The sequence below is a fragment of the Natrix helvetica genome (assembly GCF_964273705.1).
Source record: "Natrix helvetica genome assembly, chromosome: 4".
NCBI classification, from domain to species: Eukaryota; Metazoa; Chordata; class Lepidosauria; order Squamata; family Natricidae; genus Natrix; species Natrix helvetica.
The window spans coordinates 142,524,257-142,540,763 of NC_138550.1; the positions used below are offsets into that span (position 1 = coordinate 142,524,257).

A 16,507-nucleotide genomic window follows, 5' to 3' on the forward strand; every position below is an offset into this window, starting at 1 on the left:
GTACGATGGGCAGTCTCTGAATTTGATATGTAAATAAGTTCTGGAAAAATGCCTTGCTTACAAGGTTGTCTATATTGGAAATCTCAATGGAGATCACCAATTCACAAAAAGTTTATTTATTTGTTTGTTTGTTTGTGACATTGGTTTACTGATATTGTAATTCTCATGTAGCGATTATACAGGCTTGGTTGATATCAGCCTAAATTATTGTTGTTCTGAGATTAAACAATAAGCATAATTTGTGGCTGATGCATGATTTCATCAACTATATATCCCATAGATACACTCACTAGGCTATTGGCTTTAAGGAGAAGAAAATATACAAGAATTGGAATATTTTAATAAAGATGATGCAGAAAAGGAAGAAATAAGATGATGGTGGGAGAAGGGATTCAAAAAAAGGTTTTCTGGAGTGGACATATGCAACTAGTATACACATGTTGTCAAATTCTGGTCTGCTCTTGGTCTGTCTTTTTCCCTTAAATTATTTTGCATTCCTCAGCATAAGTTGGCTATAGAAATGAAGTTAACAATGACTCTGTATGCAAACAGAGAAACTGGTAACAGTGCAGAAATTTCTGGACTAGTCTTCTTATAGTATGTAACATAACACTCAGGACAAAAGATGGCACCCTGAAGGATTTTTTTTTAAAGAAAGGTAAGTACAAAATTCTTCCACTTTCAAGAGAAACATGTCAGGTTTGTCAAGATCTTCCTAACACCTTTTTTGATATTCCTCAGTGCTGTTTTACTCAATATCATTGTTGAGGGTGGCTTTGGTGGTCCAATATTAAACTTTTGAGAAGAACATATTCCTAGTTTTATGGTGAATGCCTGCAAGGCATGGTTAAACCTCTGCCTTCACACTCTGCATCCTCAGGAGATACATTCCGTGTAACTCAGATGCTTCTGAAAGCAGCAGAGAATGTAGGAAATTATTTAAAAAGCTGCATAGTAGTTGCAATAAAGCGAACAGCATATGTGATTTAACTGAATTTGTCTGGAGTCCAATTAAGCGATAAGACACTTACAGGGCGTGTCGTATTACTTAAACCATTAATGTAATCCCCTGGAGTCCTGTGAGGCAGAAGGCCAAAGGAAGTGTCTTAATGACCCCAAAAATGCATGCTTTGTCATGTTCCATTGTTTCTGCAGTAAGAACTGTTCATCCTGGGGAAAGAAAATGCCAATAGGAATGTGTGAATACTAACTTGTAAAATTACCATGCAATTTATTAACTTGGCGTTTCCCCCATTATCAAACAGGCCTCCTAATAATAAGTGAGTGAGGGATGTGATGGCTCAGTGGCTAAGATGCTGAGCTTTTCAATCAGAAAGGTTGGCAGTTCGGCGGTTCAAATCCCTAGTGCCGTGTAACGGAGTGAGCTCCCATTACTTGTCCCAGCTTCTGCCAACCTAGCAGTTCGAAAGCATGTACAAATGCAAGTAGGAAAATAGGAATCACCTTTGGTGGGAAGACCTAGAGTCAAGAACGACTAGCACATATGTGCGAGGGGAACCTTTACTTTTACCTTTAATAATAAGTGAAGGGAATAATCATTCTTACGATCCCAATATGCAAAGGTAGGAAACTGGTAGATCTCCAAATCTTACTGAATAACAACTCCTAGCATTCCCAACTAGCTTAGCAAGGGAAGCTGAGAAATGTAGTTCAGCAACATAGGAAAGTCTTGGGTTTCCCATCTTTTCCATAAATAAAAATTAGTTTCATTGCTACTGCTCATTGCAGGTATTACATTGCAGGTATTATACTGCTCATTGCAGGTATTACACACTGCAGCAGTGGTGGGTTGCAGGCGGTACGCCCAGTACGGGCGTACCAGTCCCTGCCCGGAGCACTGGGTACCGTTCCAGTATGGTGTTCCAGAGGGCCCATCCGCCTGCCCAAGCTCCTTTCCGGTATTTGAGCTCTTTGGCGCACACCTGCATGGAGAGCACGGCACCTGCACGATGCTCCACTGAGCAGCTGAAGCATTGCGGAGGCTCGCGGAGGCACCAGAAGAGGTAGGACACATGTGCATGTGCATGCGTGCTGCACATATTCATGTGGTGGATGCCGGGCCCCATTGCAACCGTACCACTGGCAACGGGATCCGGAACCCACCACTGCACTGCAGGTACATATGCCTTGACTTTGAATTTTAGCACGGTTTAAGACACAGTCTTTGAAATAGGGTCAGCAAGATACTGGAATCTTTTCCATGTTAGGAACAATGCAGTGCTTACTAACACAAACATGTGCAACCTGGAAAAAAATCACACAACATTAAGCTGCACAAAGCACTTAATATTTGGAGTTAAATTTGCCTTCTTCTTGGCTTAGATCCTGTGATCTAGAACAGAGTCTCCAACCTTGGCAACTTTAAGACCATTGGACTTTAATTGCCATAATTCTTCAGCCAGCAAAGCTGGCTGAGCAATTCTGAAAATTGAAGTCCACAAGTCTTAAAGTTGCCAAGGCTGGAGACCCCTGATCTAGACAGTACCAAAGAAGGAACTTGAAATGTCCAGGGGTAGTTAGGGAAAGAGAATACAAACCAAAACTAGGACTGTTCCTGAGCAACAGTAGACAAAAATAAGTGCAACCAAAAATTAGTGAGAGATTACTTCAGAAGGTTATTCCAGATCTTCCATCTTCTTCAGCTTTCTGGGAAAAAGCCGTTTTCTTGCAGAGATAGAATTTTTAATTTATTCAATTGAATGTCTCTTTCCTTACTAATCTGATTATGCATTAAACATTTCAAAATTGGCCCCTATCTTATTTTTTAAAAAAACCATATCTAGGTATAAAAACAGAACCTTCTTGAGATTGGTGCCCTTAACTGGACTCATCTTTCCTAATGAAGTTTAAGTGAAGTCACAATATTTCTAGCATCAGATCAAAATATTTTTGTTTGTCTGATAATTAATTTACTTTACTTTTACTTTATTTCGTATTTCTAGACCGCCCCCTCTCCCAAAAGGGACTCGGGGCGGTGTACAGTCAGGCTAAAACACAAATAGGATGCATATAAATAAATACATAAATACATAAATACATAAATGGAGGAGGCTATATAAAACTGTACCTTCAAGTAAAGCATTAAAAGCAGTATTTAAAAACAACCCCTAAAAATACCCCAAAAAATTGAATTTAAAATAATTACCCATGAAATTCCCCAAATTAAAATATCTGCCAGGAGGTAAGATAAAACTATGAGTGGGCCAGGCCAGCTAATCAAAACAGGTGAGTCTTTAGTTTTTGTCGGAAGGAGCGGAAGTCGGTGGTAGTTCTGATGTCGGGGGGGAGGTCATTCCAGAGGGTTGGGCCCATCACAGAGAAGGCTCTACTCCTAGGCACCGCCCGTTGGCATTGCTTGGTGGACGGCACCCGGAGGAGTCCCTCCCTGTGAGAGCGAATTGGTCGCAGGGATGTGTGCGGTTGGATGCGATCCCGCAGGTAGCTAGGTCCTGTGCCATGGAGCGCTTTAAAGATGGTGATCAACACCTTGAAACGCACCCGAAAAACCACAGGCAGCCAGTGCAGCTCGCGCAGGAGGGGTGTAATGTGGGAGTACCTGGTACTCCCCGTGATGGCCCGCGCGGCTGCATTCTGAACTAGCTGTAGTCTTCGGGCGCGTCCCAGGGGAAGCCCCATATAGAGGGCATTGCAGTAGTCCAGACGAGACGTCACCAGCGCATGAGTGACCGTGCGTAGGGCATCCCGGTCCAGTAGGGGGCGCAATTGGCGCACCAGGCGAACCTGGTGGAACGCCCCCCTTGCCACGGCTGCCACATGGTCGTCCATCGACAGCCGGGCATCTAGGAGGACGCCCAAATTGCGTGCCCGTTCCACAGGGGGCAATTGCTCGCCCCCTATGGCCAGTGATGGTGTCAACTGGTTGAACCGAGGTGCCGGTAACCACAGCCACTCAGTCTTGGAGGGGTTGAGCTTGAGTCTGTTGTCCCCCATCCAGACCCCGACGGCTTCCAAACACCAGGACATCATTTCGACAGCCTCGTTGGGGTGGTTTGGGGTGGAAATGTACAGCTGAGTATCATCAGCGTACAGATGATATTCGACCCCAAAACCACGGATGATCTCCCCCAGTGGCTTCACATATGCGTTGAACAGAAGGGGCGAGAGGACCGACCCCTGTGGCACCCCACAAGTGAGTGGCCTCAGGGTCGACCTCTGCCCCCCTGCCAACACACATTGCGTCCGGTCGGAGAGGTAGGAGCCGAACCACCGCAAAATGGTGCCTCCAACTCCCATCCCCTCCAGCCGGCGCAATAGGATACCATGGTCGATGGTATCAAAAGCCGCTGACAGATCTAATAGGACCAGGATAGAGGAGCAACCCCTTTCTCTGGCCCTCCAGAGATCATCAACCAACGCGACCAAGGCCGTCTCCGTGCTGTGCCCGGGTCGGAAGCCGGACTGGCGTGGGTCTAGATATTCGGATTCTGGAAGCCATGAACTCCCGAGCTACCTCAGATGCTTCCCCCGTCGACGGCAAGTTGAAATCCCCCATAACCACAAGTTTGGGGATCTCAACTGCCGTTTCTGAGATCAGCTCGAGGAGCTCGGGCAGGGCTGCTGATGCATAGCGAGGAGCCAAGTATACAATCAGCAGACCCCACTGCCTCCCTGGGCAGTGAGCCAAGTATACAATCAGCAGACCCCACTGCCTCCCTGGGCCCCATTTCACACCAAGGGACTCACACCCGGGTATCTGAGGTACAGTGAACTCCCTCGGCTCCAAGCCTTCCCGTATAACTACCGCCACCCCACCACCCTTACCCAGGGCCCGGGGCTGATGGAATGCACGGAAACACGGTGGGCACATTTCCACGAGGGGTAAACCGCCCTCATGGCCCAGCCAGGTCTACGTTATCCCTGCAAGGTCCAGCTCCCCCTCTGAGATCAACTCACTAATGAGGGGGGCCTTGTTGGTCACGGACCTTGCATTGCAAAGCATCAGCCTCAGGCCCTGGCCTGTAGTTCCTGGCAACCTAGGCTGCGGGGGTTGGTGCAAACGACCGGGCATATCTAGCAGCCACGGTCTCCCAACCGACCTTGCGATCTTCTCCTGTCCTCACATCCACCCCTCCCCGCAACCATTGTAATAGGGCAACTCTCTGTTGAGATGTCCTTTTCCCTCCCCCCCCACCACACTCACTTCCCTTCTAGACTCACCTGTTCGCCTGCCACTGGCCCCCCTCCTGGCCTGATTAACCCGCCCCCCCACCCTGGAGCCCCCTAAAAAGGATAAAAAACATTTCATTAAAAATCCCCTTAGCTTCCGCTTCCTCCATCTCTCGGGGTTCACAAACCCGTCAATTAGAGTTAGTGTGGTCTGGTGGTTAACTGTAGTAGGACAGTTGGAATAGGGACTGTGGGAAGGGTGAAGTAGGACTAGGGAAACCTAGTTCTAGCCTTCTTTTAGATACAAAAACCAACTGGATGTGACGTAAGGCAATAAGAAGAAGATAGAAAATCTTCCCCAAAAATGTTCCCATTAACGTTGGTATAGTTGTCGAAAGCAATAATATCTTGAAGGCAATAATTATAATAATCATCCATGATCCTTTTGTGTTTGTTTCATTCATTACCTCAGTTTTACTACACACACACCAGTGGTGGGTTGCAGGTAATACACCCAGGTACGGGCATACCAGTGCCTGCCTGGAGCACCAGGTACTGTTCCGGTACGGTGCTCCGGAGACCAACCAACCTGGGTTCCTTACCTGTATTTGAAGGAAATGGGCCATCTGCCCATTGTTCCTTACCTGTATTTGAAGGAAACGGGCCATCTGCACACATGTGCGCAGTGTATAGTGCCTGCGCAATGCTCCTCCAAGCAGCTGGAGCGTCGCAGAGGCGTAGCAGGAGGTAAGGAGCATGCACGTTCTGCATGCGTTTATGTGGTGGCCGCCGGACCCCGTTGCACTGTACCGGTTGCAACGGGATCCGGAACTCACCACTGACAAACACACACTTGGTTTTATTGCTTTCATACAATTTTATTTGTTATTTTATATTCTTTTAGGTACTGTACATCACATTTGAATCCAGGTAATCTGAAGGAGAGGGAGAGAGTCAGAGGGAGAGAGGGAGGGGGGAGAGTAGGAGAGTCAGAGAGGGAAAATCACTATAACTTTCTAGACTGCACTTGATCCAAAACAAACAAAAAGCCAACAAAAAGCAATCAACACAGGCCGTTTTCCTTCCAAGTATTTACACATACTGTATACTTAGAGACTGGCCTTGGTTTTCCTTCAGCCAGCATTGTCTCCTCTACTGAGTGCACATGAGAGATTTCAAATGCACACCTGAAGTAACTTGATGAAAAATATTAAAGTTCAAAATGGTTTTCCTGGGAATATGAAGACCTGAACATCATTAAAAGGAAACATCTGCTTCAATCTGGGACTCTGCCACTGTTCTTTTTCCTTGTTTAAATGTGCTTGGGATTTTACAGTAAAGCCCCTCAGGCAAATTCATTGAGTTATATTCACCCCGGGCACGTCAGGGAAGGAGGCCAAAATGACAGAGGCTTCTATCAACTGGTATCCAGCAGATGAACTTGATGAGATTTTCAGGAGTCTCCATGATTAAATAGTTAAGTGAAATGCAGCAATAGGACTACTGGCAATCTCATAGTTAATCACCTGAACTGGCCTTTCAAATCGGCCTCTCTAATTTAAGAGACCGCCTAAGGAAATGCCCACAGAACAATCACCTACAGCTAAGTCTCAGTTTACAACTTGTAATTCAGCCTGGAATTATGCTTGTATGTAAATTGAGGCATCATGTGACCAAAACTGATTTTATGACAGTGGTCAAACACCACATTGGTTAAGCAAGTGGGGATTCTTTGCTTAACCAGTGTGGTGTTTGACCATTGTCATAAAATGGAGATTTTTTTTTTTGCTGGAAACTGAAAATAAAAACTAGAAAACAGCAAAAAAAAAAGTCGCAAATCATGTTTGTGTTACCTTCAGGACAACCACAAATGGTCACAAAAGTGAGCTGGTGGCTAATTGTCTGAAATGTGATCATGCAATTGTTGGGGTGGGACAAATGCTACCATAAGTACCGTGTTTCCTGGAAAATAAGACAGGGTCTTATTTTCTTTTGCCCCCCCCCCCCCGAAATAAGAGTTTGGCCTTATTCTCGTGGAGGTCTTTTTTTGAGGTGCAGGAGGCGGCGAGCGTGGACACCTCATGGCTGCTGCTGTGTTGCAATATTTTTAGGGAGGGCTCTTTTTAGTGCATGCGCTCAAAAGCCCAATTGGGCTGATTATCAGGGGAGGTCTTATTTTCAGGGAAACATGGTAGTTCTGAGGAGTCCATCATAATTTTGAATGGTCATTAAGTGAAGAGTCATAAATTAAGAATTATTGTATTCAAGCAGCAATTACATACGGGAGAAAAACACAACTTTGGGGAGGGGTGCTGAGAATTGTGGCAGAAAGGCAGACCTGACTTGACGATTGTACTCTGGGTGTATTTCATAGAAGAGGCTCATCATGAATAACGTGTCAGCGTTCCAAATATCATGCAGAATTAAATCATTGTCCAAAGCAAAGTTATCCTTAAAACTCCAATTTAATAAGACAGACATGTTGGCATTATGCTGTGAAATTTCAACTCTAATGTACATCCTGTGGGTTCACCCAGTTGAAAGTTCATCATCTATCCCCACACCCCATAATTCATCACATGGTCCAATCTTCATCTTCCACGCTGGCATGTACACCCCTCTGCTTCCGGCCAGGTGTCGAGGTGCGGAGACAAAAGACGACCTTGAGCTTCTAAGAAAATCCATAACAATACATTCCACAATCCTACTCCTTTCTATCCCCCCTCCCAACTACTACACTAATGAAACAGCATAAGAAATTAATAAAAAGTGTGGCAGGCCAAAGATCCTAAAAGGAACACAACTACAGGCCTGACATAACGATGTATAGATTCAAATGCTATAAAAGCGGTATCTGTGCCAAGTGTGCCATAAACCTAAGGAAAGTTCATAACTGTTTTATAAAGCCATTTTTGTGTGATGATTGTGTGTAGGCCAAAGCGTAGCTCATACACACTGAGAGCTGAAGCAGCGAAGTGACAAAAGAGGCCCGTGACTGTCTAAAAGGAATCGAGGGTCCATCATGGTTACATCAATTAATGCAAAGCAGTTTTAAGGATGTGAGGGTTTTAGTAAAGCATTCTCTCTGGGTGTATTCATATTACTGGATACAATTGTAGAATTGGACAAATACTTTAAATCCCCTTCATTCTATATTAGTGAGCAAATTGCATTCCCTTTATAAGTCCCAGATTAGCTCATGCCACCAGGCAGCACCTTTTCCTTTCACACAGGAAGAAAAGGTGTACTTACTGAATTAAACAAATCCATAAATTTCCTTGTATAATCTCCCTTTCCTGAAGGCGCAAGGGTCAAGTCTACTTTTGGCAAAACAAGCTACATATAACAAGGCAAGCTTTAGTTGGATCTCTCTGTGAAGCCGCAGCAGACAGATGGGCATATTGTCTTTTATTTTTCCAAATGTCAACGTGATTTTGCAATATCTGTAATTTTAACACATTTCCAAAGCGATTCTCAAGTAACCTAGGTGAATCTGATACATAGAGACACACCACATAATTAAACATGCCCCAAAGCAAATGCAACACTAGTAAAAGTAGCTATAACTACTTTCTCTTAGTGACTAAGAGAAACTACAAGTTTAAAGCACAATGATGATTGCCCAGAATGATTGATTTCATTTTATGGAATGTTACCAGGAGTTGCTCCTATGCTTCAGAATGGTGGTTTCATCCCATTTTGTCCAACCAGTCTAATCTGACTCAGGCCTTCCTAGACATACAAATTACATTTGTCTAAACAGGCAGTTTGACAGGGTCAAACAGGACCCTGAAAAGCAGTAGTGTAGAAGATGGAATTGAAGTGCAAATTCATTTCAATCCCAGCATTGTGCAATTTTTAAAAGATAATCTTCAACAGTTCTTTTAAAAGTGTGCTGAATCTACCTTGCGGTTTCTCATAGATTTTTTTCCCCTTCCTTTACACAATATGGCAAATATTGCTTCAAATTTAATTCATCCTTGGAAAATTCAGACAATAATAAATGGAAGCATGTATTATATATAGTTCTCCATACCTTTTATTATTTGAGATATTTACGAATGGGAATTACATATTTGCCACAAAGAAGAGGGAGTCGAGCTATTCACCAAAACACCTGAAGGCAGGACAGGAAGCAATGAATGGAAACTTATTAAGGAGAGAAGCAACCATAGAACTAAGGATATATTTCCTGACATGACAATTAATCAGTGGAACAACTTACCTCCAGAAGTTGTGCATGCTCCAACAATGGAAGTTTAAGTGGACAACCATTTGTCTGAAATACAAATACAATAGCAGAGTTGGAAGGGTCCTTGGAGGTCTTTTAGTCCAACCCCCTGCCTAGGCAAGAAACCTATATCGTTTCAGACAAATGGCTATCCAACATATTCTTAAAGACTTCCAGTGTTGGGGCATTCACAACTTCTGGATGCAAGCTGTTCCACTGATTAATTGTTCTAACTGTCAGGAAATTTCTCCTCAGTTCTAAGTTGCTTCTCTCCTTGATTAGTTTCCACCCATTGCTTCTTGTTCTACCGTCAGGTACTTTGGAGAATAGTTTGACTCCCTCTTCTTTGTGGCAACCCCTGAGATATTGGAACACTGCTATCATGTCTCCCCTAGTCCTTCTTTTCATTAAAGTAGATATACCCAGTGTCTGCAACCGTTCTTCATATGTTATAGTATCCAGTCCCCTAATCATCTTTGTTGCTCTTCTCTGCACTCTTTCTAGAGTCTCCACATCTTTTCTACATCGTGGCGACCAGAACTGAATGCAGTATTCCAAGTGTGGCCTTAGCAAGACATTATAAAGTGGTATTAACACTACACGGGATCTTGATTCTATCCCTCTGTTTATGCAGCCTAGAACTGTGTTGACTTTTTTGGCAGCTGCTGCACACTGCTGGTTCATATTTAAATGGTTGTCCACTAGGACTCCAAGATCCCTCTCACAGTTACTACTATTGAGGAAGGTACCACCTATACTGTACCTGTGCATTCCATTTTTGTTGCCTAAATGTAGAACCTTACTCTTTTCACCATTGAATTTCATTTTATTAGGTAGTGCCCAATGTTCAAGTTTGTCAAGATCCTTCTTAAGATAAGACAGTATCTTAAGCCTGTCTTATGGAGTGTTGGCTATTCCTGCCAGCTTGGTGTCATCTGCAAATTTGATGAGCTCTCCATTTATTCCCTCATCCAAATCATTGATGAAGATGTTGAAGAGTACTGGGCCCAAAACAGAGCCTTGGGGTACTCCACTGCATCCTTCCCTCCATGTGGAATGCAGTTCCATAGAGGACTACACGTTGAATGTGGTTGGTCAGCCAGATACGAATCCGTCTGGTGGTGATGCTGTCTAACCCACATTCTTCTACTTTATCTAGTAGTAGGTTATGGTCTACCTTATCAAATGCCTTACTGAAGTTCAAGTAAACTATATTGACGGCATTCCTCTGGTCCACTAATTTTGTCACTTTGTCAAAGAATGCAATAAGATTAGTCTGGCATGATCTGTTTTTGACAAACCCATGTTGGCTTTCGGCTATTACTTTGTTTATTTCTAGGTGTTTGCTAATTCATTGCTTGATTATATTTTTCAGAATCTTTCCTGGTATTGAGGTCAGGCTGATAGATCTGTAGTTTCCTGGATCTATTTTTTTTCCTTTTTTGAAGATGGGAACCACATCAGTTCTTTTCCAGTCCTCTGGCAGTTCCCCAGTGGACCAGGATCTCTGAAAGATATAGTTCAGTGGTTCTGAGATCTCGTCTGCCAGTTCCTTCAGAACCCTGGGGTGTAATCCATCCGGTCCTGGTGATTTGAACTCGTCTAGGGTAGACAGGTGCTCACTTACCATTTTCTTCCCTATTTCAACTTGTGATCCTAATCTGATTTTTGTGGTGCTGTTTTTGATAGGTTGGACTGTTTTATCCCTTTGTGTGTAGAGGTATAAATGGTACAGAGTTTCCTGCCTGAGCAGGGGGTTGGACTAGAAGACCTCCAAGATCCCTTCCAACTCTGTTTATTCTGTTATTAGTCTGTTCTGTTATTATTTCTAATGCAAACAGAAGACATTAGTAACCCTTTGAATATAGTTGTGCAGATGGTGTAATAGCTGGTTTCCCACCAAAGTGTCATAGTATAGCACTTCATTGAAAACTTTACATAATCCCAAATTTGAAAGGTGTTCCGTTGCTGTTATTTTTGCACAGCCCCTGTTAAAGTATCAAGTTCAAAGTCATTGGAAGATCAATCTTCCATAAGTTCAGGAAATTGAACATCATATCCTGGTCCCTAAAATGCATTAAAAGACACCAACGGAACCAAGGAGAAAAGGGACTCTAGAGGCCTCAAAAAGGCAGAAATGAAAGTGACCCATTTGCTAGACACAAAGGATGTTTATTTCAGCCCTTCTGCATTCCCAAACTGGAAATGATTGTGTCATCAGCAGTTTCTGGGGAGGCACAACTTCATCCAGATCTGGTATTGGGTCAACTCAGTAGGCTTGTGAGTTTGAACAAGGAGTCCATTTTAGCTTGTTTCTCCTTATCCAAACAAGAACCGTGGTGGTGCAGTGGTTAGATTGCAGTATTGCAGGCTACTTCTGCTAACTGCTGGCTGCCTGCAATTTGGCAGTTCAAATCTCACAGGATCAAGGCTGACTTCCATCCTTCTGAGGTAGGTAAAACGAGGACCCAAATTGTTGGGGGCAATATGGTGACTCTGTAAACTGCTTAGAGAGGGCTGTAAAGTACTATAAAGTGGCATATAAGTCTAAGTGTTATTGCTATTTATAGTTTTCAGATGTATGTGTGTTTGGGACTACACAATCAAAATCTCACATTTTTACATTTGATGTACAGTACATTAAAAAGTGACAAGGTTTCAATCATACAGATGCTATCTTAACTTTTTTCATACTCCCACAGAAATTCACAACTGCAGCAATAATTAAAAATATAGAAAACAAGTCCTGCATTCACACTACCAGGTTAGGATTGAAAATATAATATTGTTTTTCACATCTGGATTAAGAAAATCTGCATCTGCCCACAATCCCTCTGTTTGCATATTCTGAAGGTGCATGAACTTACTTGCTTATAGCATCTGGTAATTCTATATTTTAAGACAGATTTGACCTTAGTACCTTTGAAATAACCCAAGACAAGAAAGAACTGGGTGAAACTCCTCATCCAGCTGCTACAATTTACCTTTCTTTTTACCCCATCTACTTAAAATGCAAAATTCTCCCAGCCATCATTTTTCATTTCCATCTTTTGACATAACATTCTGCAAATAGAACAAAAAAAATTAAAAAATAATGAGGAGAGTTCCCAACTGCTTTTTCTTTTTTTAAAAGAAAAAAGAAAAAGATTCCACATATGTGCAAATTAGAGATTCTGTCTGAAAATATCCCCTGAAAGCTGTATGGTTAGTGCAGTCTGGGATAAATAATGCAAATACCCCATGGCTCTGTCACAGACCCCTCAATTTCAGTGAGACTTGGAGTTCTGCACCTGAGACTCAAATATTAATGAAGTAAAAGTGTAATAAACAAATCTCTTCTCCTTTCCTCCCCACAAATCATTATATAGAAACACCTTTTCCATTCCTCCTCTTTTTTTCTTTCTCCTTGGCACAGATTGAAAAACAATTTATAATGATGAAAATAGATCTGAAAATATCTCCTCTGTCTGTTCAGAAAGTTGTTCTCTTGATGGTTTATATGATGGTTATATGATGGCACAAAAGACTAACTCCAGTTTTGAACGTGTTTTCGTTGATCTTTTCTTCACATGCAAATACTCTAAACGTATAAAGTTATTCAGATTTGATTTACCTCAGTGAGGCAAAATATGACACAGAAGGTGATGAAGTTCTCCATGTTGAGGTGATATTCTTCTGGAAAATTGGGTTAATTGAGAAAAATTGCTTCTGTTAATTTTGGGTAAATAATATATTGCGTGAACACTATGTGTTGGGATGATATAAAAGAAATTGACAATCTACTTCTAATAGGTCTTCCAAAGTCTTTGGAGGACTTACATACTTGCAAGTCAAACTATAGAAAATTAATGCTGCACCTCCCTCCCAAAAATAATCTCTATTTCCACTGATGGAAAAGCATTTGCTTTGGAATAGATTGTTTTTCCAAAGGAAAAGAACATTTTGATGAAATTCTCATGAACGTGTTAGATTCTTGCACTTCATATAAATTGAGTTATGAGCTAACCGAATGGCATATCCTGTTAGTTACTATTAAAATGTGATTTTTTCTAGCTTAAAGTTGACTGCTCCATCCCTTTTTCTGAAAGTCGCATTTGTCCTCTCCTCTCTGGCTTGAGGTGCAAATGCTGATATTTATCTAAGGTTTAATTTATGTCTCATTATTTCTGTTTTCTATTCTGTGTTTCAATTTTTAGCCATTTTGAATGCTCAGTTGAGTGGGAAATGGGGATGTAAATAAATAAATAAATAAATAAATAAATAAATAAATAAATAAATAAATAAATAAATAAATAAATAAATAAATAAATAAATAAATAAATAAATAAATAAATAAATAAATAAATAAATAAATAAATAAATAAATAAATAAATAAATAAATAAATAAATAAATAAATAAATAAATAAATAAATAAATAAATAAATAAATAAATAAATAAATAAATAAATAAATAAATAAATAAATAAATAAATAAATAAATAAATAAATAAATAAATATGTGGATATTCCTATTAAGATCTAGAAGAATTTTTTTATTCCCATGGGAAATTTTTCAGAGGTTAAAAAGGCTGCAGAAAAAAATGGTACATGTTAAATTTCATACAATGATTTTAATACAGTCCATTAAGTGATTCCATTTTACCCAATGTGTATGTTTTTGACAGAAACCAGAAATAAATGCTGGTGACCAGCAAAAAAAATAACAGTCATGTGTCAGTGGGATGCTGCTAACGGCCATTAAATTATTATTGTTTATTTATTGTTGTTTTTTGTTTTATTATTTTGATGTGTGCTAGTTTTAATATTTGGAATCCACCCAGAGTTGTCTCTGACAATATGGGTGGCGCATAAATTTAATAAGTAAATAATGGTAGACCAGTTGCCAAGCACTTAAAATGTGATCACATGACTGTGGCCATCTTAACTCCAACATCAGCTTTTGCAGGATCCATTATTAATGGCCTCACAGCTCACAATGCACAGTCTGAGGACATATTCAGAACAATCCCTACTGCACAGCTGGAAGAGTAACAGAATAACAGATTTGAAAGAGATCTTGGAGGTCTTCTAGTCCAATACCCTATTCAAGCAGGAGTCCCTATACCATTCCAGACAAATGGCATCTTAAAAATCTCTAGTGATGGAGCCCCTACAGCTTCTGAAGGTAAGCCATCAAAAAGGTGTTTTTTTTTTTCAGAATCAAAATGATATAACAAAAGGGCTGCTTAGGCTTAGGCCCAGATCTTTGCTTGTCTCATCCATTGTTTCTTTTCATAAGGTGACCAACCATCCTCCTTTAGGGAGGACAGTCCTTCTTTTGTAAGTTCTGTCCTCCCTCGAAAAGTGTCCTCCTACATGTCCTCCTTTTCGATATTTGAAGACTAATCTGTTGCGCGTGATGTGACGTATTTGTATTTGACATGACAATTCGTCAAGGCTCGGCATAGTGCAGTATAAGATGCGATTATGAGACGCATGCGCTCTGCATGGGAGACCTTGAGAGAGAGCGTCGCGTGCAAGTGGCTTTGTTTACTTCTTACCGAAACACGACACGGCACATACACACGCAGTAGACTGAGATTGAGATTGAATGTTGATACTCTAGCTGCAGCACTTGCCGTAAAATTCAATATGAAGGATATTTCTTGTTCAGATATTTCCAATATATTGTTAGAAAATGATACATTGACAAAAAATATTAATTCAATGGAAAAGTACTCATTTAAAGAATAATTAACAGGCATGTAAGCATAATTACAATATAAAATGTTGCAAATGTTTTTATTATGCATATATCATATTTTAGTGTATTATTGTTGCAATGAATAAAATATTTCTTTTATTTACGATATTTTTTTCCCAATTTATTTGTCCTCCTTTTCATTGTAAAAAAGTTGGTCACCTTACTTTTCATCACAGTCACATCAGGGGAAGCAGTTACGGTGGTGCTTAGAAGATGTTTTGATCATTTTCTTCTGTCCAATGAAGTTCTGCCTTCATTGATCTGCTGTATTCTACCCACCCTTCCTCTTTTCTTGCACCCTATGAAGAAATCGCAAAATTTACACCATATCTCGTACGCTGAAAAAATTCAATGTGAAGAGACTTTCTTCTCTCCTTCTCTGGCCCCATAATGGAAAAGCACACAAATACATCACAGCTGAACCCTTCAGCATACTATTATGCTGCAGCTCTCTAGACAACTTCTGTTTTGACTGAAAGCTGTAGCTACCTAATGGCTTTTTGGAAGCCATTCTCCAAGTTACAGACACACATTAACCTGGGCCCCAATATGCGAACCCACAGCTCCAAACTGCAAATCATTTACTCCTAGATTACAGGGAATGCAGACTCTGGAAGCTTCTTTTGTATGAAATAACAACCCTGCTGTTTTAGCCCTGAGTTACAATACAGGTCCACATTCCTTAGCACAGTTCGACTCTGCAAAATGGACTATAAATGTCAGCAGTTGAATAGCATCCAGTAAAGCTAGTAGGGGGAGAAACAGTGCAAGCTAGCATGATAAATGTGGGGTAAATAACATCATTAAGATAATTTCTAGCTTTAAAGCTCTTTGATCAGAATGGTGTGGTTTTTTTAAAAAAAAAGAAAATTAAGACAAGTCTAGGTTAGAATATCTTGCAACTTCACCTTGACTTAAACATTTTTGAATGCATGAAGAAGCATGGGTGGATCAAAGGGCAAAAATGATAGCACTTACCTAACAAATTGGAACAGACCCTCTAAAGCAGGGATGTCAAACTCACGTCATCACAGTGGCATCCCGTGTTGTATAGGGACTTTTTCCCCCTTCACTAGGCCATGCGTGGGCATGGCCAATACATGACACATCCATCCCGCAGACCAGGATTTTTGACAGCCCTGTTCTAAAGTAAAAATGATTAAATGGAAGATGCCCACAAACTATAACTCTGGAATCAACCATTGAAATTCAATGTGACCACAGATATCCTCTGGTGTCCATCAATGTGACCACAGATATCCTCTGGTGTCCATCAAGAGTCTGTACTGCCCAGCAGTAACAGAAAATGTTCTGGAATATTACACCATCTTTATTTTTCAAATGCACCTGTGGATGTCACATAAATAAATTTGGAGATGATCA

General features: G+C 41.1%; 1 long non-coding RNA gene across 1 annotated transcript in view; it reads left to right on the plus strand.

Annotated features, from left to right (window-relative positions):
• Window positions 1–16,507, plus strand: part of LOC309391939 — a 48,226-nt gene that overhangs the window by 31,066 nt on the left and 653 nt on the right. The window contains exon 2 of the long non-coding RNA XR_014175356.1: window positions 12,082–12,143. This is a non-coding gene — a long non-coding RNA (uncharacterized lncRNA). The remainder of the gene's footprint in view (window positions 1–12,081; window positions 12,144–16,507) is intronic.